The sequence below is a fragment of the Polypterus senegalus genome, chromosome 6 (assembly GCF_016835505.1).
Source record: "Polypterus senegalus isolate Bchr_013 chromosome 6, ASM1683550v1, whole genome shotgun sequence".
NCBI lineage: Eukaryota > Metazoa > Chordata > Cladistia > Polypteriformes > Polypteridae > Polypterus > Polypterus senegalus.
In genome coordinates, this window is record NC_053159.1 from 80,956,837 (window position 1) to 80,982,358 (window position 25,522).

The 25,522-nt window shown below is 39.7% G+C and overlaps 1 protein-coding gene across 3 annotated transcripts in view; it reads right to left on the reverse strand.

Moving 5' to 3' along the window:
• The window catches only part of LOC120531205 (tensin-like), an 801,530-nt gene that overhangs the window by 731,443 nt on the left and 44,565 nt on the right, over window positions 1-25,522 (reverse strand). The gene's annotated exons all lie outside the window — the stretch shown is intronic.

Here is a 25,522-nt window from a genome sequence, read left to right on the forward strand (position 1 = left end):
TAGTTAAAAAGGAAAAAAAATTAAAATCATGGGGCAATCATATAATAGTGCACAGTATATTCTATTTGTTATAAGAGTCAGTCTCAAAAGCAAAACAAACACACCTCCTTGCTGCTTAATGGATCACATTATAAATGTGCAGTGGCGTAGGATGTGTACAAAATGTAAATAAATAAAGCTGGTTTTAGCCATGTGAGACACCACTGGGCTTTACACGTTTTTTTCCATGGTCAATTTTGTTTTTCTATGAAAATTGTTTTTGGTTTTGATTCCTTTCCCCCATTTAGTGGAAATGTTAATTTTTACTTTTATTATTAACTTTGTTACCGATATTTTGTGTGTGTGTGTGTGTGTGTGGGCGATGCCATTTTTTGAATCTGATACTACGACACTTCTCCCAGATTCGAGGGAGCAGTTTTGCACACTGTAATGTCCGAGGTCATTAACACAACTAATTAAAAACAGCTGCAAAACGCTTTCGCTAATCATTAGTTTAAATGACTTACCAAAAAAAAAATCTTTGTGAATTTACGTTTTCTTTGATTCTCTGGTTTTGGAATTTTTTGTGTCCACCTCTTTACTACAAAATTGCCAAGTGGTCTAATTTTAGTTATTTTGCTCTTTGTCTTTGCAGTAACAATCCCCTTTTTGAACTTGACTTGTTACATTTCCTGGTCCTAATCTTCTCTTTTATTCTCCGTGTTCATAGTCTAAGCATAACGTGTAATAGAAAGAGCAGACTCAGAAAATAGATTTTCCAAATTTTTTGTTATACATGTACAGTAGATCTAAACTAATCTGAATTATACATTACATGTATTAAACCTGTCCAGCTACTTCAACTATAAATATAAGGTGATTCTACAGTCTGAGTGTTCAGCTTAATACACATACAAGAAAACTGCTTATATTACACCATTGTTCCCTTGACTTGATTTGTTTGAGATATTTAGTTAGTTACATCTAACAGTTTTTGTAGACACTCAAGGAGCTTTACAATGACAGTAGACAACCACCAGGGGTGGTCCTAGCCTGTTTGGTGCCCTGGGCACACACCCCCTCTGGCGCCCCAATAGGCGCCTCCCCAGGTGCGCCCCCACGTTCTAATAAACACTGAACAAAATCAGTGCAATAAAACAAACTATTGTAAATGTAATGCCTAACAGGGACAAAAATCAAATTTTACATTTAAACAGCACCAAAATATTTCGTTATAGTGTAAAGAATTTTCATTTTAGTACCCTCTCCAGTCATCAGTTCACCAGGGGCCTCATGTATAAACGGTGCGTACGCACAGAAATGTTGCGTAAGAACTTTTCCACGTTCAAATCTCGATGTATAAAACCTACACTTGGTGTAAAGCCACGCACTTTTCCACGGTACCTCATACCTTGTCGTACACAAGTTCTCCGCTCGGTTTTGCAGACTGGTGGCACCCAGCGTCAAAGCAGTGCTAATGTTCCTGTGTGGTTACTCCTTTATTTTCCTGACGCGGCTTTATAAATACAATGAAACTAACCGCATATTGTTTATTAGTGTAATGTATCTGATTGTAATTAACTTGTAACAATATAATGGTCCAGGGAATAGCCATAGTATTCCAAATACCATAACTGCTTTAGCGTTGCTACTGTCTCTGCACCTTCTTCTTCTTCTTTCAGATGCTCCCGTTAGGAGTTGCCAAAGCGGATCATCTTTTTCCATATTACTCTCACTGCACCACTCGGAGTATTTATATCACTGTATCTGAGTGGGGAATCCCAGCAGCAGCTGTTCGGAAAGAGAATTATCGGTATACAGTATCAAGCACAAAACGTTTCAAAGCCTTTCCTGTATGGACCTCACGGTTCAGAAACGGTTTCATCCCAAGAACTTTAAATGCACTTAATCAATTGCTCCATGTAGAACTGCTTGTACTTATAAGTACAATCACCCCACTGTAAACTTGCACTACAGTTACAGTATAATATTACACAACCTGAGCCACTTTATAAAGCGCGTATTTACATATGATGACGACATCATTTTTAAGATGAAATGCAGCAAATTATGTTTATTATATTATACAGATAAATCTTTAACTTCATTTAAATAATCTATATTCTTCACTAGGACTGTCGTGAAGGATAGAATGATTAAACATGTACTACGAAGATATTTCAATGTTCCTTAAATGTTTTGAAGAATCGGTGCTCTAAGCTTACAGATGGCTTAACGTCTATTACAGAGCTGATTGTGTGGCGATCGGTTACTTGGAGAAAGAAAAGAAAGGACTGCAGAGGCAGCCACGCCAATATATATTGAATATAAAACAGAAAGAGAAAATGACGATACAGCTAAAAACACAGCGGCAAATTTTGACAAAAGTTAAATGCTTGTGTCATGAGCACGAGGCGGCTATGCAGTGTCCGCAATGGACGTGGCCATCCAACGTGCATAAGATACCATATTGACATTGGCAGGCGAAGGGGCCACCGATTCTTTCTTTGCCCAGGGCCGCCACAAGCCTAGAGCCGCCCATGAGTACTGCTACAATAAATAATTTCATTGAAGGTCGTGCACAATCACTGCGTCGTGAAACCCATGTTTTTATAACGTGCTTTAACTCCTATATCATGAAAATAATATCACGTATACATCTCAGTATTTTAGTTATTGAGAAAGCTGAATTAATTTCCCCTTGGGATTAATAAAGTATCTATCAATCAATCAATCAATCAGCTGTAATATCACGAATGTAATGGATTCTGTGTCCAGTCGGAGGAAGAGAGCTGGTTTAAGAAGCAAGTAGTGATTCACACACATAGAGCACATAGAAGATCACATACACAACAAAGCATTTAACGTGCTACTTTAATTGCGATGTGATTTAAGAAACTGGTTAATTAAACGATTTTAAGATGAAGTTTATGATGTTCTACTTTAATGATAAAATAAACTACATGATTAAAGTGGAAATTTCGAGATTGAAGTTGACATTTCGTGCTTTTTCCCCACTGTGTGCCTTTATTTTTCTCTGTACCCTAATAAGCTTTCATATGACACTCAGACAGTGGGCTACAACTCGTCTTTTCACGGCAACTTTGATATCTGATAACTTTTTTATTTCCGGCACTGTGCGATTTTGTGAACGTGAGCTTTTAAGTTTCTCCAACACGCTATGTCACTCGATCAACTTCCTTTTGTTGATTATACCACGGTTTAAACCAACAAATAGTATGTTTTTCCTTTGCCTCCATTTGGTATTCGCTGAAATTCTTCTATTTTCCCCCTTGCTTTTCCCATTGTCTTTTCACAGAAGGCTGAGCTTAAGGGCAATTTATATTGATTTGCATATTCAAAGAGACGTAATTCTGGGAGGAACTGGGGCGGGACAGAAGGTGCGTGCACAAGCGTTAGTTTTCACGCTGATTTATGTAGTGGATGAACGCGGAAGTTGGAGTACGCACAAATTTCTGCATCTGGATTTTTCTGTGCGTAAGCACATTTCGGCTTTTGTGCTTACGTCATGTTATAGTGCGAATTCAACGCACGGCGTTATACATGAGGCCCCAGGTCACTAACAACTACATAAACCTTTTCTCTCAGAGCTGCAGTCAGTTTATTATTTCGGGTTAACTTTCCCTGCCTACCACTCTCCACTACGCGAGTCATTTGCATTAGTAAGTTAGCACGCAAACATATATATCCATACAAAAAAACTCTTACTAACTCAAATCATTTTATCAACATGTTCAAAATCTCATTGATGATATTTTACCGTTTTAAAGCCTGTAATGTGCACTCCAATTATGGCAAATTTACTAACCTATGATAAGGAATAAAGGGAGCACACGCATTGAGCTGGCGTCATCTTTACACAGGAGGATTTGTGTTTGCTGTACTCTGCTCTATGCTGCTCGTGCAAGAAGTGCCCATCTAACGATTTCTGCGATTTCACACAACCCAGGAAAAATTAATTGTAACATAATGGGCTTGGATTGACAATACTGTATTTTGAATGAAATGTGCTTTATTTGGAAGCACCCTGTCCTCCTCCCCTTTCGACAGGTTGTGTGTGAAACTTCAGCACAGCAGCAGCAGCAAGCAGGCGCACCGAGGGCCCTCGCGCTCAATTCCTGCATATATGGGTGTGATAGAATTTAGAAAACACATCGGTGCAAATTATAAGTTTATATCATAATATCTAGTGCTTTTGTGTTTGTTTGTTTTTGTTTTATTTTGCGAGCTGGTTATTAGATACTGCGCCAGCCATTCCCCGCCCCTCTCCTCCCTGTGCGTCAAGCAGCAGGCGCACCTTACAAATGGAGGGCACATTTACTCCCCGCAAATGGGCAATAGAAAACCGATCGGCGCCCATGCAATCCCAAAAATGAGCTGGCATGATGTCAGGGCAGCATGGCCGTGCGCAAAAAAAAAAAAAAATTTTTTTGCAGATACCCAAGATGCCACGATGCCGCCCTGTGAAACGGCCCATGTCGCCCATATCAAAAATTGCCACTGACAACCACTTCTGCAAAAACAAATGTGCAGCATTTCCCGGGATCATGCAACAGCAGCCATATTTGTGTCACCAAATACTCATTATTAGGTGCTGAAGGGGTGAGAGATAGCTAGCCTATTGGAGACAGGGGATGAATAGAGATCCAGAATGGACAGGCCGTAGCCAGAAATTTATCAAGGGACATAGGGGTACACCATATGCTTTTCAAAAGACCCCCAGGGATCTTTGGATTAAGTGAATTAGACTAATTCTGAAGCACTGGGTATAAAACTGAAACCAACCCCGGATAGGGTGTCGTATTTGGCAAGTGAAGGAATGGTTTGTTACTTAGGTCCTGTGTAAATAAGAAAGACAAAAGACAGGAGTTTCCAGCCCAGCCAAGAAAACACCACTTAATTGCTATAGCAAAATTCGGCTGTTAAAATATGGCAAACCACTGGTGTGTCACCTAGAGCACTAATTGACATAATGACCCTATTGCAGCTTTCTTTTATGGAGTGCCGCTGAAAGAGGTGGAGTTGAGGGATGCGTAGAAGTGACATTAATGGTCAACAGGCATGTTAAATTATATTAAAGAGAAACTGCAAAGGTGAACGATATTTTACTTACAGTATGTATGCTCTCTCAAATGTGCTACATGTGATCATATTACACCTCTGCAACCTCAACTAAACTGGCTGATTGCCAGAAACAAGTAAATGATAAAGCTTAGAAACATGCTGTCACCAGTGTGTACAGTGCTTAGTCTGGCCTCTATAAACAAATGAGAGAGATAAGACCTTCTGACACATGTCCCAGCTTTAAGAAACATTCTCTCTACAGATTACGAGCAGCACCTTTTAAATTAAAGACCATGTTTTACCATTTTCTTTCTAGAATTATTTTCCAGTTACAATACCCTTAAATGTCAGCAAAATCAAGAATCTGGTAATAGACTTCAGGAAGCTGAAGTAAAATCACACTTCCATTTACATTACAGGGGGGCTGCTATTGAATGGGTGAGCAACTCTAAACTTCTCTGAGTGACTGTCACTGAAGTGGGCACAACACAATCGGGTGTCTGACAACAATTCATGTATTTCTTTATGTTACTACTAACTTCTAGTAATCACATCCTGGTATGGCACCTGTTCAGGTCAAGGATGTCAAGCTGCCTAGATCGGCAGCCTTCAGTTGATTCCATATACAAAATTCAAGGCCTTAGAACAGTGGTTCTCAACCTGTGGGGCGAGCCCCCCTAGGATGGCGCGAAGTAACAAAAAGGGGGGCGCGAAGATGTGAAAGAAAGAAAACAAGAATCAAAAATATGAAAAAAACATCTGTTGAAACCAAAACAAATTAATTTAAACTACATTCTGATACTAGAACAATAAATATAGAGTTAGATAAATGTCGATAAAAGTTAAGTAGGTATAATAAAATATGCATCTACATTTCAAAAAAATGTTAGGGGGGCGTGATTAAAACTGTTATAAAAACTCTGGTCGCAAATACTTAAAGGTTGAGAAACGCTGCCTTAGAAAGAATAACAGGATTATTAAAGCCTCTGCCATCAGAGTCACTGACACTGTCATACCAGCAGATTAAAAGACAGTTTTTATCCAGAAATCATAAGGTTGCTGAACAGTTAATCATAAGAACAAATATTGTAATACATAAATCATACATGCATACACTGTTGTATTGTATATAATTGTGCATACAGTATAATTGTGTTTACAGTATATGTATAACGCATGCTGTGAATACTTAATGTACTGTATTTTTGTTAACTGCTGATATTAAAGAAAATTTTATTGCACAATGTACACGACAATAGACTTGAAATAAACACCATAGTACTATTTTACAGTTTCACATCAATGTCTTATTTGTATACATATATTACATTTTTCTCTAATTTTTAATTCAGCGTTTTCCTGCTTTTCTCCTCTTATTATCTTGTGTAAACATGACTAAATAAAGAAACCTTAAACCTTATATTCTACATGGTTGAATTAGATGTATCCATTCATCCACAAAATTTGAACCAGCTTAATTCAAGTCAGGGTTAAGACAGGCCATAGGCTACCCAGGCTGCATCGGATGCAAGACTGGAACCACCCATGTACACATACAAATTCACGTCTTGGCATGTGGGAGGAAACCTGGAGTACCAAAAGGACATTCCAAAATCACATTGGAAGAATGTGAAAACTCTGCACAGACAAGGACTATAATGGTATTTGACCACCGTCTCCAAAACCTTTGGGGACTGAGAGCTAATCACTGAACCATTACTTTAATGAAATTTAAGCTATGTCCACCTCACTATTCTTTTATTTAAAAATGGCATTTTTAAACAAAAACTATACCTGTCAACACTGACATGTTTGCAAAAGTATGTTTGTCCAAACTAAAAATGACTCCAAAACGCATATAACCTGGTTGTCTGCCTACAGTGAACATGTGCAGCACAGAAGTCTTAAGAAGGGCATATACTGCGTGATTTTGGCACAATTTTAAGCCTCATTTGCTGTTGCCAACTGGCTTTTTGAGTTGGCCTGAATTTCAGCCACCATTTCACAAGCAGCATAAGATGTGTTGCAAAGAGTTACTGTACTATCAAAAGAATTTGTCAAATTTCATTTGGCTGTCTTATAATCTGAGCTCCCCACTTCATGGCATGTCAATTAGACTGAACAAGCTTATACAGTTTGAGCTCATGAACAAGTAGCGACTCTATGGTGCAATGTGAGTAGTCGCTTGACTTCTATTTCCAGAAATTACACAGTGTACACCTGACATTACCCAAAACTGGTGATCCTTGAAGGGATGGTTACATTGCTGACCATAAGATTTATCACAAAACTGTTAAAATTAGCAAATGTAGTCTTTTGTACATTTATACATGACTTAAAATGTACAGAATACAATTTAGATTTATACACATAAGCAATCCCCTCCTGGAACTGCCACCTTATCCTGGTGGAGGGGTTTGCATGTCCCAATTATCCTAGGAGCTCTGTTGTCCGGGACTTTATGCCCCTGGTAGGGCCACCCAAGGCAAACTGGTCCTAGGTGAGGGATGATACAATGAGCAAACCTTCTATGATGAATGAAAACTTTGGACGCCGTTTTCCTTCGCCTAGACATGGGTCACCAGGGTCCCCCTCTGGAGCCAGGCCTGGAGGTGGGGCTCGATGACGAGTACCTGGTGGCCGGGCCTGCACCCATGGGGCTCAGCCGGGCACAGCCCAAAGAGGCAACGTGGGTCCCCTTCCCATGGGCTCACCACCTATGGGAGGGGCCAAGGAGGTCAGGTGCAGTGTGAGTTGGGTGGTGGCTGAAGGCGGGAATCTTGGTGATCCGATCCTCAGCTACAGAAGCTGGCTCTTGGGACGTGGAATGTCACCTCTCTGAAGGGGAAAGAGCCTGAGCTAGTGCATGAGGTTGAGAGGTTCCGGCTAGATATAGTCGTGCTCACCTCAACGTACGGCTTGGACTCTGGAACCAATCTCCTTGAGAGGGGCTGGACTCTCTACCACTCTGGAGTTGCCCCCGGTGAGAGGCATCGAGCGGGTGTGGGCATACTTATTGCCCCCTGACTTGGAGCCTGTTCTTGGGGTTTCAGTGCTCATGTGGGCAACGACAGCGAGACCTGGATGGGCGTGTTTGGGAGGAATGGCCCTCCCGATCTGAACCCGAGTGGTGTTTTGTTATTGAACTTCTGCGCTCGTCACGGATTGTCCATAACGAACACCATGTTCAAGCATAGGGGTGTTCATATGTGCACTTGGCACCAGGACACCCTAGGCCTCAGTTCGATGATCGACTTTGTGGTCGTGTCATCAGACCTGCAGCCACATGTGTCAACACTGTATACATTGGGGATGGTAAGCTGCTGACCTCGACTTGGGACATTGTGGGTCAGTGGGGGGAGTACTTTGAAGACCTCCTCAATCCCAATAACATGCCTTCCAATGAGAAAGCACAGCCTGGGGACTCAGCGATGGGCTCCCCCATCTCTAGGACAGAGGTCACCGAGGTGGTCAAAAAACTCCTTGGTGGCAGGGCCCCGGTGGTGGATGAGATACGCCCAGAGTTCCTCAAGGCTCTGGATGTTGTAGGACTGTCTTGGTTGACACGCCTCTGCAACATCGCATGGACATCGGGGGCAGTGCCTCTAGATTGGCAGACTGGGGTGGCGGTCCCCCTCTTTAAGAAGGGGGACCAGAGGATGTGTTCCAACTACAGAGGGATCACACTCCTTAGCCTCCCTGGAAAAGTCTATTCGGGGGTCCTGGAAAGGAGGGTTCATCAGATAGTCGAACCTTGGATTTAGGAGGAACAGTGTAGTTTTCATCCAGGTCGCGGAACAGTGGACCAGCTCTACACCCTTAGCAGGGTCCTGGAGGATGGGTGCATGGGAGTTTGCCCAACCAGTCTACATGTGTTTTGTGGACTTTGAAAAGGCGTTGGACCGTGTCCCTCGGGGAATCTTGTGGGGGGTACTCCAAGAATATGGGGTATCGGAGCCCCTGATAAGGGCTGTTCAGTCCCTGTATGATCGGTGTCAGAGCTTGGTCCACATTGCCGGCAGTAAGTCAAACCCGTTTCCAGTGAGAGTTGGACTCCGCCAGGGCTGCCCTTTGTCTACGATTCTGTTCCTAACTTTTATGTACAGAATTTCTAGATGCACCCAGGGAACTGAGGGGGTCCGGTTTGGTGGACTCTGGATTGGGTCACTGCTTTGTGCAGATGATGTTGTCCTGTTTGCTTCATCAGGCCGTGAAGATCAGCTCTCTCTGGATCGGTTCGCAGCTGAGTGTGAAGCGGCTGGGATGGGAATCAGCACCTCCAAATCCAAGACCATGGTCCTCAGCCGGAAAAGGGTTGAGTGCCCTCTCAGGGTTTGGAGCGAGATCCTGCCCCAAGTGGAGTATTTCAAGAATCTCGGGGTCTTTTTCACGAGAGACAGACAGGCAAATCGGTGCGGCTTCCGCAGCGATGCGAGCTCTACATCGGTCTGTTGTGGTGAAAAAGGAGCTGAGGAGCTGAAAAGGAGCTGAGCTGTAAGGCAAAGCTCTCAACTTACCAGTGGATCTACGTTCCTACCCTCACCTATGGTCATGAGCTGTGGGTAGTGAAAGAAAGAACAAGATCGCAAATACAAGTGGCTGAAAAGAGTTTCCTCCGCAGGGTGTCTGGGCTTTCCCTTAAAGATAGGGTGAGAAGCTCAGTTATCCAGGAGGGGCTCAGAGTAGAGCCACTGCTCCTCTGCATCAAGAGGAGTCAGATGAGGTGGCTCAGGCATCTGATCAGGATGCCTCCTGGACGCCTCCCTGGTGAGGTGTTCTGGGCACGTCTAACCGGGAGGAGGCCACGGGGAAGACCCAGGACACGCTGGAGAGACTATGTCTCTCGGCTGGCCTGGGAACGCCTCAGGATTCCCATGGTAGAGCTAGAAGAAGTGGCTGGGGAGAGGGAAGTCTGGGTAACTGTGCTCAAGCTACTGCCCCCGTGACCCGATCTCGGATAAGCGGAAGAGGATGGATGGATGGTCAGACACATAAGCAACACAACAAGCAGCATGGAAAGGAACTCTTCTATACCCTCTATGTTGGAGTATGGTTTTCTTCCATTGAATATAATCAATCAGGGAATAAGATGTTGGAAAGAACTGATACCAGTCAGGCAAGGGTCCCATAATAAGCACAAAACAAATCTGTGTCTGTTTTCAGGAATCTTAATTTTTGCCAGTCCACATTGAAATAATGCTCTAGAATTTTCAAAAATATCTGGCACTGTAGAGCATTTCAAAATGTATTGATTTTTTTTGTGGGTTGAAAATACCTGTGTAGTCTGGACAAATGTGTGAAATCTGTGACAAGTGTCTGCAATTTTAAACAAAAACACAGTAGTGCAGACAGAGCTTTAGTTAAGTCAAGCTAATTTGCCTTAAAAAGCAATTTTAATATTTTATGACTTTATAAACAAAACTATTTATCCCTGCACACTACTTATTTAAAGCTATGCTGAATGCAATACCACCACACAACCCCCCCAACCACAATGATGCTTCTTGTAGGTTTAAGTAATTTCTAACATAACATTCTTAAAAACATTTAATACAATTCAGTGTTGCAGGTGGCCAGAGTCTAATCTACTGGCACTAGGGTGCAAGGGATGGAATAGCCTAGAACAGGGTACCAGTCTCTGTTAGGGTCCACTCACCCAAAGTCATACTTTTGCTACTTTGGAACTGCCACTTAACCTAATCGGCTTATTTTAAGGCACATGAGAACTAAGCCCAAACAGATAAGGGGAGAGAATGAGCAAAAAACTTTACATGGTCAATATACCGGAATAGGACACTGGATGAATGAGGTGGCAGCAAGCACAACCCTTCATAATACCTAAACAATAAATTTAAAAACACAAAACGGTCAAATGATACCTTTTAAACCCCCATATGGCAAAGTTATGTGAACCTTTCCCCTTTTTAACTTGCTTAATCCAGGTCAGAGTTGTAGGGACACCAGTAATAACCACCAAGTTAGGAACCAGTAATAAACATTTAAAGATGTATTCAGATTCATAAGCTTTTAATTTAAGTCCATTTGGGACAATTAAAACTTACTTGCATTTGTATTCAAGCCTTGTATTATGAGAACTCTTTGAACCAAATTTTTTACTGCTTGAAAACAAGGTGGGAATGTGTGGCCCTGCAACAAGATGGGGAAAAACCAACTGGCTGCATGAATGTGCACTCTCATTTTACATCCTGCCTAAATCTTTTGTTAGATTTAATTTTGCTGACATTTTACTATTCAGGTTTGTATCAGATGTTTAATTGCGCAGTAGCCTGAATGTACACAGGTGTTACCGAGCTGCTGCCAGACCCTGGCAGGGGTTTGAAAAGGTAAGAGCTGAGAAAAAAAGACAAAATAATCCTTGACTGACAATCTCTGACTGTGAACAAAGGTATTAATTTTAAAAAGGCATTAAAACAGCGATGAGTTCTTGTTTTTTTTTTTTTCATGGCACACAGATTAAATGTCAGGTAATAATGTGAGTGCGTAGGTGGAAGCATGGTAGGATTTATCACATAAGGTCACCTCAAGAAAGCTTTTCATTGGATATAAACTGGCTAGTTGCATTGTTTTTCCAAGTTTCTCCTTACCTAATTTAAACCCAGTCACCTAGTTTTGTGTTTTATTTTTTTTTACATACCGATTTGTCACTAATACACAAAAAGTATTAAATAAAATAGCTACTGTCCATTTGTGTGTGTGTTAGAATTTACATTGATCAGCCCACAACATTAAAAATCCCTGCCTAATACTAGCCTCTAGTGCCACCAAAAACAGCTCTGACCCGTCGAGCAGACCCTTAAAGTCAAGTTGAGAGGTCAGATCTCCATGGGTCAACTTTTTTTTCAGGCACAGAGGCTCAGTCGGATTTAGATCTTGGGAATTAGGTGGCGAAATCAATATCCTGAAACCATTGTCATGTTCCTCAAACAATTCCTGAGCAATTTTTGTCGTGTGGCATTAACCTTCTAAAAGAAGCCACTTCATTCAGGAAATACTGTTGCCAGGAAGGGGTGTACGAGGTTTGCAAAAGTCTTCAGATAGGTAGTATTTATCGACTTAACATCTGCATGTGTGCCAGGACCCAGTTTTTTCCAGCAGAACATTGCCCAGTGCATCACACTGCCTCTTCCAGCTTTCCCTTTTCCCACAGTGACACTTTCTTCCATTGCTCCATGGTCCAGTTATTATGTTTACTTGCCCTCTGTAGACATTTTTGGCAGAGGACAACAGTCAGCAGGTGCACTCTGACTAGTGTGCAATTATGCAGCTCAATACGCAACAAACTGTGATGCACTCTGTGTTCTGACAAGTTTATCTCATGGCCAGCATTACGTTTTTCATCAATTTGAGCTCCAGCAACTCCTCTTTGGGACAGAATCAAACAGCTAGCCTTCACTCCTCACAAGCATCAGTGAGCCTTTGGTGCCCATGACCCTGTCACTGATTCACTAGTTACCCTCTCTTGGACCAATTTTGGTAGGTACTAACCATTGCATACCAGCAACAACCCACAAGAACTGCCATTTTGGTAATGCTCTGACCCAGTCATCTACCAATCACAATTTGACCCTTGTCAAAATTTCTCAGATAATTTTGCTTGCTCATTTTTCATGCTTGCAACAACATTTGTTTCAAGAATTGACTCTTTACTTGCTGCCCAATATATCTTACCCCTTGAGAGGTGCCATTGTAACAAGATAATCCATGTTATTCATTTCAGTAGACTGTGGTTTTAATGTTGTAGTTGATTAGTGTAAAATGAAATGAAAGTAGAAGGCTAGAAATCTGATGTATGATTTTTCAATCCACAACAGACCTACACTGGATCTTAACCTTCTAGTTTATCCTGAGGTTTAAAAAAACAAAAAAAAAAAAGTTCATACTAAATGTGTTATTTATGCGGTATTCCTGATGACTGAAGGATAAGTAAATATGGTCCGACACAGTAAGATCATTATGCTGCAATGCAGCATGGACGGTGAATACAAAAATATAAAGGCAGTTCAAGATAAAATGTCTGATATTTTCTTCCAGTTTACATAAACACCAATATTTACCTAAAATAAACCTCAGGCAATTGAAGCAGCATGTGTAATTGCTGGCAAGCATATAACCAGCTTTGCAAATGAGAAGAGACCATTCAGTCCCAGTCTTTCTGGCCCAGTAGCTAAGCAACTGGACTGTAAAGAACAATCCATATGAATAATGTGCTGTGTGATTAACCTGCCCATGCTCCAGATACAGAAACAAACAACTGTGTTCTACACAGTTTCTAAAGTATTTCAACTTCTTTATTCAACATAATCAAGGGTCAGTCAAAAATTCTGAGCAAGACTTAGTCTTATGGAAAATACCACTAAAACCAAACAAGTTTTATTTTTCAACATAATAACATAAACAGTAATATACTGTACTTATGTTTTTGAAACTTGTCCGTGCTCCTCAAATAAAACTAGTGCCATTTGTGCCACCAGCTTTCCGTTACTGACATCTTCATCATTGTCATACAGCCACCCACAGTGGTAGCCATTCTGGTTGATGGACTAGGTGGTAGTCATCTGGGGCAGGTCTGGCATCTCCTTGAAACCTTTGTGTTGTGATTAAGGGCATTGTCATGAACAGAGATTTCCATAAATGTCAAAGCAAATTGGTCTCATTTCAACTAGATATATAGCTTTTGAGATTTTTCTAACCATATCAGGTGCAAGTTAAATCTCTAAATATCACAATAAATTGTGCCGGTGATCTTGCTAATGCTGATGAAGGTGGAAAAAAATCACAGTACGTCCATTGTCTCACCTTTTGTTGGACTGTAATGATGTATGCAGATTTATGAATGATATATTTATTCAAGTGGCTAAATGCATTTCTAAAAAGATTTACTGTAGATTTTCATTTTGACCTTTTGTTTATTCTTTAAATTTTTATTATTTTCATGTTTCTATATTAAATTGCAAACAAATCAATTGCTTTCCACATGAATCACAACCTGTGACATCAATGTGGCTTCACTATTTAACAGAATGTTTTGCCTGCCTTGCTATCCAAGCTTTTGTATTTGTGATAAACAACTTCACTCTTTGCTGGTGATTATTTCCATTCATAGAGCTCAAGCCTTTCTTTGTTGTTCTTTATTTTGATTTTTGGTTTACATTTTGGGATTTGTTTTTTGCTACGACAGACTTTCTTGTTTTTTGTCCAATGCCCTTTTAACTGAAAATCGTTCTCTCATTTTGAGATTTTGTGTTAATCTTTTCTCCTCTAGCAAGAAGGTCTGATGAATACTACGTCATCTGTTGGCATTCTGCAAGGGACAAGATCTTCTCTGATCACTGAAAACAGGTTTCTTTCTACCGAGAGTAGAACAAGACATTCCACACCCCTACCCGGATGAGCCGACTCAAACTGGGACCTGGAGTGCTAGTGTGTGACGTCTCAGCACCATACCAGTTCTGGTCCCCAAACAGGCCTGACCCCATTGGCTCTCTAATGGTTTTGACTCTTCTGGGGATGGTGATCAGGAGGGCTTTCCCCCATCCCCTTCATAATGCAAGCAGCCTTCCTATGAGCAGCTGTAGCAGAGCTACTCCCATGGAGAGCAAAAAGGATTCCTGTCTGTCATCTCAGAGCTGCATGAATTTTTTTTTTAAAAAAAAAAAAGGTGTAGTGCCAATTTTGCTACCAAACCCCAGGATTTCTCTGCAAGTTGGAATTCCTTCGATAAGGTGTCTCTTCAGAGAATTCTTGGGTATACTGGTTTGATTTTGTGATGAATGAGTGGTTGCTTGCCGGATCAAGAATTAGGCACATCACCTGCATTGTGAGGGCACGAATGTTGTGTGATTCCACGAGGGTGATCCGATTAGCAGGATCCTCATTGTTGAGGACATGATCAACTGGACCAGGACAAGTGGATGCCCACATAACCATTTATCTGCCGCAGCCAGATGTTATTTCTGGAGGGTGGGACTGAACCATGGGCCTGCCTGGGGGGTTGCCAATTAGGATCCTGAGCTATTTCATTGTTTTGTGGGTGTGGCAACGTGCTGCACCAGTGCATGCTCCCCAACCTGACCTGAACAGACTTGGAGTAGAACCAGAATACAATATCATATGAGTGTTATGCCACTGCTTTTTCGGTAACACTTTAGTTTAGGTATTTTAAAAAGGCATTTATTATTCATTTACTCTGATGTAACAAGACCTTAACAAAAGGTCCACTTACAAAGCATTCATAAAGTGGCAATTCATCTGGGCAACATGAGCTACTAAAATAACTTCATTATGGAGTGGTGAGAATTGATTTACATGAAACATATGAATATGAAGGACTTGCAGATCATACCCTGACGTATGTAATATCAAGACATAGAAGAAAATTCTCCAGCATATCAAATGCCACACTGCAAAGAGGTCAACAAGTATAGTTATAAAGCATCAGTAAACAGGTTAAGAATAAAAGAACTTTTATTAATCTCTTGTTATATAAGGGTAAATGAGTAACAGATGCATTTTTGCAGTAGCTTAAGTGTTACCGATTTCTCTCTTATTTTGTTCTATAATATCACTAACATCTTAAAGGTGCTATGGCTCATAATTATGAATTGGTATATCACTTCCTTAACTCTAGCAATACAAGAAGAAACACTTAAGATAATACAGCTGGAATATTAAAAATCATGTTTTTAATCAATGCATATTTTGTTTCATTGGCATTAATGTATACAACTTTGCTAAGTTTGGCATGTATCTACTAATAAAAAAACAATGCCATTTCATAATTTCTTCTAGCTGCCCCAGCTTGCCCAATATCCTAAAGAAGCAGCAGCAGAAGAAAATTTTTTTTGTTTCATTGTCTTATTTATGATTAATTCAGCTATGCGCATGAAGGCTTTATTACCTCCCTCAAGGTAAGCCCTTTCAATAAAGAATGCAGAGACAATTACACAACCTAAATACGTTTATAGTACAGAACTGTGCCACTTAACTTGACAATGATGTAATTGGGACACACCTGAAACATAAATGTAACCACTTTGATTTTCACAGTTTAGCAAGGTAGTACTAAAGCAAGATGCCATCAAGCTCCAGAGTCCAGGACTTTTCCCCCCTAGGTATTGTGATTTTCTTTCTATGTCCCAATAACATGCATATTAGGTTAACTGGCCCAGTGTGGCTGTGGCTGTGTGTGTGTATGTGTGTGTGTCAGTCCCCTGTGAAGCAATATGCGCTGTTCTAACTTGATCCCTGCTTTGTGCACATGGTTACAGGCTCTTACTTTTAAAAAAAAAATATGTGGGATCAGAAAATGAATGGATTGACACATTACTCGGTGTCACTGGAAATACTCGTTGATACAGAACTGTGGCTGTAATAGCTGTATATAGTACATTAAAACTTCCTGCTTATATAGTTATCTATTCACATAAAATCAGAATCATGCATCTTATATTCCTTACAAACTATAGTAATGAGCACTATTTACAGTTGTAGAACAATAACCACTAAGGGATGCTGTCTTAGCATGTCACGAAGGAGGTCAAAATATAAAAAATTGCACATTTATTGGAAGAGGTAAACACACAAATGGAGATATTCAGTATGCACCCTTTCCTTATAACTCATACACTGTAGTCCTAGAAGCAGCCTAATCACACTTCTCTAGACCTTTCCTAGTGCTGCTATGTGTTTATTGTAGCCTGGACAAACAGTACCATACATTTATTCAAATTAATTTGCCACAAAACTGCCCAAGCCTGTATTTTAGCCAAAGTCCATTGTAATTTGTCTTATCCTAGATTAGCTGCCATTCTACTTGGTTTGGTATATTCTGTAATGCTAAGCTAAGGTTCTATGCACCACGACTTTTTTCCTGTGTTCTGAGTTAATTTGGACACTTCTACACACAGCACCCTGAATTACCAGCACTTTTAGTTTGATCAAAAGCATTCTAAAAATCAAGATAAATAATATTGTAGCCTGTCCCTAATAATATATGTATTGTATTTGTTGCTTCCTCACAGAATTCCAGCATATCAGTTAAAAACAACATCCCGTCTGAACCCACCTGTTCCCTTTCTGATTTGCATGTCCATCCTAAAATTGTGCAATCATGTTATACTCATTTTGCAATGTAGTTCATAAAATGTATGGATATACAATAACCATCTGAGCAGATTATAATTTGTCATCCTTCTTCCCTTATCTGTATGCTTACACACCTTTAAAATATAACATTACTGTACTTCACTTTAATTCCTTTTTCATGTCATACTATTCACAACTGTGATTGCCAAAATAAGTGTTGTGAAAATAAAGACAGATTTATCTATCTTTCATCAGGTGAAGAATAATTTTGAATGTGATTTCTAGAAAATCATTTTCTATATCTTAATAGGAACTTGCCTTCTGTTATCTGTTGATAAGAGATAAAGTCAAAGCTGTGGTTTTTCCATACCTATTCAAAAAGGTTTGAAAGTTTACCCTAGTCTGCTTCATGTGCAATGTCTGTGCTGTTAATTTGCACTCCTAGTAACAACAGATTGGAATGAATTGACCAAGCAAACTGACTAATCAAAAGCCGCAGTCTAACATTATTGGCGAATTCTTAGAAAGCTTTTAGCTGTGTATCTTGCACATCCAGGAATTTTTTTTGATATGCTGATGTTTATGGCTTTCCTAATAATGGACTGTCAGGTAGACCACCGTTTTTGAGACTCAAGGACTGGGTTTCAGATGCAGATGTGAGCAATACTGGAGCACCACAAGGAACAGACCTGTCTCCTCTTCTCTCCACCTTGCACATCTCAACATTAGGTCATGTCACCTGCAGAAATTCTCAGAAGACTCTGCATTTCTGGAATGTTTATTTCTTGGTACAAAGAATTGCCCGCATCTTAACATAAGCAAAACAAAGAAACTGGTTATTGACTTTCACCATACCAAAGAGCCTTGCCAGCCTCTCCTTTATGTCTGGTCCTATTCAAGGAGTGGATTTAGAGGTGGTCCACTCCTACAAGAACTTAGGGGTCCACATTAATGACAGGTTGGACTGGTCTCAGGATACAATAGAACTATTTTAGAAAGGACAGAGCAGGCTCTTTTTCCTTAGGAGACTCCATTCCTTTAATGTGGGTAGTGACATCCATCACATCTTCTATAACTCTATGATTGCCAGTGTGATTTTCTACGCTGTCGTGTACTGAGCTGGTAACATCACTTCAAGAGAGGCCCACCAAATCAATAAGTTAATTGAAAAGCAAGTTCAGATATACAGTATGGTGAACTCTGGACCTCCTGGAGGTAGTAGCAAGGAAGTGAATTAAAATAAAACCGAGCGTCTTTACACACAATGCTGCACATTACCTCTCTGACACAGGAATACTGAGTACTTTGAGCCAACAAATTATACAGCACAACTTTACCAAAAACACTACTGCAGTAAAGACTGTATAATGCCTCACTGTGAGTCTTTATTTTTCTTGCTTTATAGTCATTCTAGTATGTTTTCCGACCTAAGTATGTGTGTATAGTTATGTATCTACCTATTTATGTATTTAAAGAGCTTCTGTAAAATGACAAAATTTCCCCTGTGACCAAATAAAGTTATATCTATCAAAATGCATAACCTTTAGGATCTGGGACCTTCATAGGGAAGAGGGCAAAAATAACACTTTATACACCCAACGTAGATGAAAATATCAAATAATTCCAGCCACTTTTTTTTTATTTTAACAAACAAGACACACAAATATTTCACTAACCATCAGAAATATATATTTTAAATCAGATCTCTCTTGAAACTGTCTTCCCTCTTTGTGAACTTTTCCTGGACATTGCAGCAGGTTTTGAAACCAACCAGAAACCACAAGAGCAAAATCAGCACAGTGTTAAAAAAATATATATTGCTTAAAGTTGAATAAAAGCAGCAGTCAGGACAAAAGAAAAAATTGATAGCTTAAGAAAACCAAATCTGCAAACACCTATATTAACCTGCATTGCATTCAGACAGCACGTGACTTCATCTTTTCCTACTACTGTATTATGTGGGGTCAATGTGATTGATAACAGCTTTGTCCTGCACCTCTAACTCAGTCAAACCCTTTTCCTTAACATCTTTTACTTGACCCCCATCATTCTCTCTCCTCTGTACTTCCAATTACATCAGTCTTTTCTCCACATCTTTTTCTTCTTCATTACATGTCCATACCACTTCGATCTACTTTCTTGAATATCTGTCTTTTGTTGTACAGTACCTTTGTTTGTCTCATCTTTTATTTAATCTATTTTTTGTAACTCCACACATCCATCTCAAAATTCTCATTTCTGCCCCTTTTTCTCCTGGGCTCCCTTAGCTGCCCATATTTCCACCATACACATCATTGCTGGTCTTACCACGGCCTTAAAAAAACCTTTCCTTTAACCCTTGCCTTTATTCTTTGATAACACAATACACCCAATATCTTCTTTCAATTGTTGCATCCACACTGCACTATATTAGTTATCTCTGCATCTAATCTTCCACCTTGTGCTACCAGTGATCCTAGATATGTAGATTCATACACTCTTTTCAATGTAAAGTTTTGAATATTGATGAAGTGAACTGCTCTAAAAAAGTCCAAGGGCCAGATTTGTACTACAGGCCTTGTGTTTGACACCCTTGCTCTCTACCATTTACTGTCCTTGTTTTTTGACATACCTTACCATGCCATATACAAAATTCAAGGCCTTAGAACAGTGGTTCTCAATCTGTGGGGCGGGCCCCCTTAGGGGGGCATGAAGTAACAAAAAGGGGGGAGCGAAGATGTGAAAAAAGAAAACAAGAATCGAAAAAATGAAAAATACATCTATTGAAGCCAAAACAAATTAACTTAAAACTACATTCTGATAACAGAAAAATAAATATAGAGTTAGATAAATGTCGATAAAAGTTCTATGCATCTATGAAATATCATTAATTAAAAAAGAACAAATTGATATTAGTGGGCTCCTTTCAAAAAATGTTAGGGGGGCGCGATTAAAACTGTTATGAAAACTCGGGTCGCAAATACTTAAAGGTTGAGAAACGCTGCCTTACAGTGTACAACACACTCAATATAAACAACGCTCAAACCAATGTCAGCTGCTCTACATCATAATACTCAGCAACACACACATCGGCAATTAACATGAACATGTCATGTGTCTCCTTATACATATTTTATTAAACACTAGGTTTACTTCATGTACTGGGGGCGGGGTGGGAGGCACATGCTTTTAAATCATATTTAAGTTTTGCGATTTAGCTGATAACACAAAATACTTATAATACCAGATTCAAGCAATTCATCCAGCCAAAGTATATTTGTGATTATTCAGACCCTGAATTAAAAAAAAAATCACACTTTCCCCTCTCTTATTAATGAAAATAAAAAAAAAAACAGGTTTCAGTACAAAAGGGCTACAGAGTTCTCTTTTAGTCAGGTTTCTCTGTTTAATAACTTGGATGGTATCAATGGGTTTTTTATGTCTGTGCCAGTGCATCTGTACTCCTGGCATTTGTAGATCACTCAACTGAACAGAAAGTTTTAGAAAGAATGGATTTCAGTTTTTACAGTTTTTTTAAAACCAGCTGACATACTTCTAGTCAGAAATGCACATACACACAGTCACCTGCACTCATAGCATCTAGATGTACCATCCCAGCAAGAAATGCAGAATTACCAACATTCCTATCACTGTCTGCCAACGAAACAAAAGGTATTCAGGAAATATTTGTAGTGTTAAAAAAATCTGGAATGCAGCTCATGAAACAAAACACACCAGATCACTGTCCATCTTGTGACTGCTCCAAGAAAGTAATCTGAAAAAGGTTGATGATTGAAAATTAACCACTGAAATCGGAGGTAAAAGTTCCCAACAAAAATCACCTTTAGATTGCTTTTTTTTAACCTTTGATTTAATGGCTGCCTGATTAGATGTCTTACTGATAGTAATAAGTCGGTGTTAGCAATGAATTGTTTTTACTCAAAATAATAAAAATTTTAAAAAGTGAGAGAGTAAAAAAAAGCTGCATACCAGTCTTGGAAATGTACCTTTCCCTCTTGAACTTTGCCCAAGGGACTTCTGCCAAATTACAGTCCAAGGCCAACTTTCCAAACACATTAGATGTTCTATTAGTTGCCAACTCTGTTTTATAATTATATTGAATTCTGTTTGACAAGTCAGGTCTGTGGAGGCCACTATTTCATTTGGATTAGTATACTGGGAAGACTTTCTCTATGGAAACATGACTTTTTCCACATCAATGAGCAGCTCAAGGTTTTATAAAAATTAAATACTGCACTATTAAACACTAAGTTGCAAAGCTGAAGGGAGCCAGCCAGCATCCTCTTACAATAACACAAGAGCACTTAAGCAACTTTATCTCACAAGTGAGGCATTTATTTTGTTGTTTGCAGTGGATTAAGCAACTTACCAGTGAATAAAGCTAATGTGAAGTCCTTTATTTACTTTTCACTTTGTTTCATAGTCACACTAACAGAGGAGTGTACGTAATCCATTCAGGCGACATGTTAGTGCCTTGGTTTACGTCTCTGCCTTATAACTCCACATTACTCACATTGAATTTTGGGCAAGTTACTCTCTGTGTGTTACCAGGTTTTCCCTCTTTCTTGATTAATTTTTCTCTGGGTACTTTAGTTTTCATCATGAAGACTGCCAGGGAAGGTTAACTCGCTACTTTAAACGGACACCATATTTATGGGTGTGCCCAATCCAGGTTTTGTTTAAAAATTTAGCTGAGATAATCTCAAACCACCACAATCCTATAAGAGTTTAAAATGGTACAAGTAACATATGGGATTGACTGATGTTCAGACTTGGACTGATGTTAGTTTCTTGGCAGGGGGGGGCAAGGACAGACATGGACTAATGCCCTGAGAAGGAGGAGTGTTGGCTCTTTACCCAGATGGAATGCCATAACATAAACGTCAAAGATGGAATGGTGTACCGGTTGGAATAGGTGCTGGTTCCTTACCAGGACTGGACACCTGATCAAAAGAACAGAAAGTGTTTGCAGACTATGATTATGTATTTCCCTAGTACACATGGAGACTGCATCCCAACAGGGGAACAACCATATGACTACAAGTTGGGAATTGTAGCCTCATGCAAAGGTTCTGCTGGGGTTCCCGAAGACTGCCAGGGAGAGCGTTGCCCCTTCTTTGAGTGACTTCCCTATGACCCAGAAGTGCTTCCAAGGTGCAATGCTGTGGCACCAAAAGGAGGGGTACTACACTCCTATAGAGGTGTCAGTTGGGAGGAGGTAGATGAGACTATGTAGGAGGTGTGGAAGGAGGAAACAGAAAGTCTGTCACTGTATTGTATTACTTGGAAAAATTATTTGCAAATCTGTAGATGTATTGTGTGCAATAAAAACGTCTATTTGAATGCCGCACTCAGGGTTTAGGCTGCGATTACATCCCCTGGTGGTCATAATGATTATTTTTCTACTTCTTAGTCTCTTTAATACATACATACGTACATAGATGTGTACTGAAGTGTTTAACCAATTAAGTGTTCCAATGTTTATCATGTACTTGCAATATGCAGTAGCTAGTGACACAATGACCCTGTTTGGGATCTGCAAAGACCCCTGCATGCACTATTTCCATTCTGAGTTTCCTACTACCATGCCACACACATGACTAATGAAAACATTGTTATTGAGCAGAGCAAATTAGTAGTAGTTTATTTTAATCACTCCACGGCAAAATGTTAAGTAGAGATACCAAAATAGCAACAGTTAGACTAGTAGGAATGAATCAACTGGGTGACCATTCATAATCCTGCAAAAACAGAAATTTCATTTTCGCATATTTAGTTGTGGCTCTAAAATGAGCTTGCAAGATGAATGTGTCACACGAGGGGATAGAATTCCACAAAGGGAAAGTTACTACATTTTTACCTTTGCTTCTGGGAGAGTCTTTGCTTACATTTTGTGGTTATGCCCAGGAAAAAGTGGGTTTAGAAAATTGAAATTAAATAGATAGTGTCAAATTGATCACCTAAAGTGAACTTTTCTGCTATTTTAAATATTAAGAATTTCTATGGGCAGCTGCATTACCAACACAACTCCTAAAACAAACACTGTCTCATAATAATGAATGTTAACCTAAATTTTGCAGTTAAAGGGGGCATTACAAAATGAATAAGGTGACCTTATTAAAAACTAGAAATGTTCTGTTGAATTATAAAACTATAGATTAAGATAACCGCTTCTTCAATCCATAAGCTGGAAGAGGTTTGAACTAAATCATATTCCAACACTTTTTTACAGTTACTCATGTGACAGTGAGGCTCTGATCCACCTCTTGAACCCTCAGGTACCACGCTGGACTCTAGGTAAAGATATCAGTAGTCCTCTTTTATTGATTTTTACGTGCACCAAGCACCCTCCTCTGCACACTGTTCATACCACAAACAAACTATTAAATGCAATCACAATTCACTCCTCATCGCCCAGACACTTCGCCTATCTACCTCCCAGCTCAGCTCAGCGTCTGGGTTTTCTCTGTGTCCTTTTACATCCCCTGACCCAAAGGTGTTCCTGCCCAACAGTCCACAAGTCCTTATTCCATCCGGGTCAGGGTAAACAATCCATATCTTCACCCCGGAAGCACGCCGTCTCTTCCTGTCCTGGGATTGTGATGCACTTCCGGGTATAGGGCACATACGAGTCCACGGGCCCTCCTACAGCGACTCCCAGTGGCCCCCACAGTATCCAGCAGGGCCGTGAGTAAAGACTACAAAGTCCATAAGGCCCTACTGGAATTCGGGGCCCGTCCATGCTGTCGGGAGAGCTCCTCCTGGCGGCCTGGGGGTGAGGACCAGAACTTGAAGCTGGCCATCCACCACACTCACTATATATATGTATTAAATTTTCTTATTTAGGGTTTAATAAGTTATTTACTTGTATTCTTTCATTTCACATTTTGTCATCGTATAAATGGCACTTTGAAGCTCAACACTAAAAATTACACAGAAAGAAATCCACAAAAAGCACATATCCTGCATAAAAAAGATGAGGTTATTCATTTTAGAAGTGGAAACATACAATACATGGATCGCTTTTTCTTACTCTCAACATAATGATATAAGTAAATGCATGACTGATCTCATGCAGTAAGAATGCATTTTTAAATCATAGTATATACAATCAAAATATTGGTATGGTGCATCCAAGTTTTTTTTTTTTTCTTTTTTTGATGATGTAATTGCAACAACTGCCAAACTCATTATTAATAAAAGCTGTCTGGAAAAAAATGCTCACTTAGACTTAAACATAAAACATGTTTAAACAAATCTTTATATAGTAATGCAAGCACACAAAACAATAAAAACTGCACAACAGTCCTTCACAAAATATTCTAGTAGATGTTTGCCAAGAAGTAATAACAAGGTAGGGCCTTTGAACTATAAAAATAAACATATGCTAAATGCCAGTGGTATCAGTTTGTTTTTTGTAGCACATAAAAACAAATCAACTATATTTTTATCATTTAGGAGATTCACGACATAGCATTCTAAAATGCCTAAATTTCATTCTGACATAAAAATGAACTTTTATATTTTAATACATTCATTGATTCGTGTTTATCATAACACCCAAGAGTGACAATGTGTTACATCGCCAGGTATACAAGTAAGAATTTCACCATAAGAACTATCCTGTCACTGTGTTTTGATAATGTTCACCCAACCCACTGCACAATCCGCAAATTCTTATCACACATGCATAAAAATATAAGTACATACATGTTTAAATACTTAAAATTTACTCCCTGTCACCAAACCACAACCCATCATCTACCAGAAACCAGTCCTATCCAGGGCCTCACTCACCTTTTGAAATGCACCTTGACCGCAACAATTATTATTGCTTCTACAACTATCTTTTCATCATGAAAAAAGTCTTGAATTATGAACAATACTTTTACATTGTGTGTGGCTCAGTGGCACAGTGGTAGTGCTGCTGCATCACAGTAAGGAGACCAGGGTTTGCATCCTGGGTGCTCCCTGCATGGAGTTTGCATGTTCTCATGTCTGCATGGGTTTGCTTAAGGGTGCTCCAGTTTCCTCCCACAGTCCAAAGGCAAGGTAGGTTTAGGTGAACTGGCGATACTAGATTGGCCGAAGTGTGTGGTTGGCACGCGTGTGTGTGTGTGTGCGTGCGCGTGTTTATATTCACCCTGTCGCCCAGTCCACGGTTTGTTTCTGCTTTGCACCATGTGCTAACTGAAACCCTATTCAGGGTTGACTGACTGACTGAATGATTTTTGCATTGTTTTCTATTCATATAAACTAATACATTGCTTGTGTGGCTGATTTTTAAAATACTCAGGTTTGTGTTGGTGCTTCAAGTTACAGATTAATGGGATTGATTCTTAGTCTTTCTTTC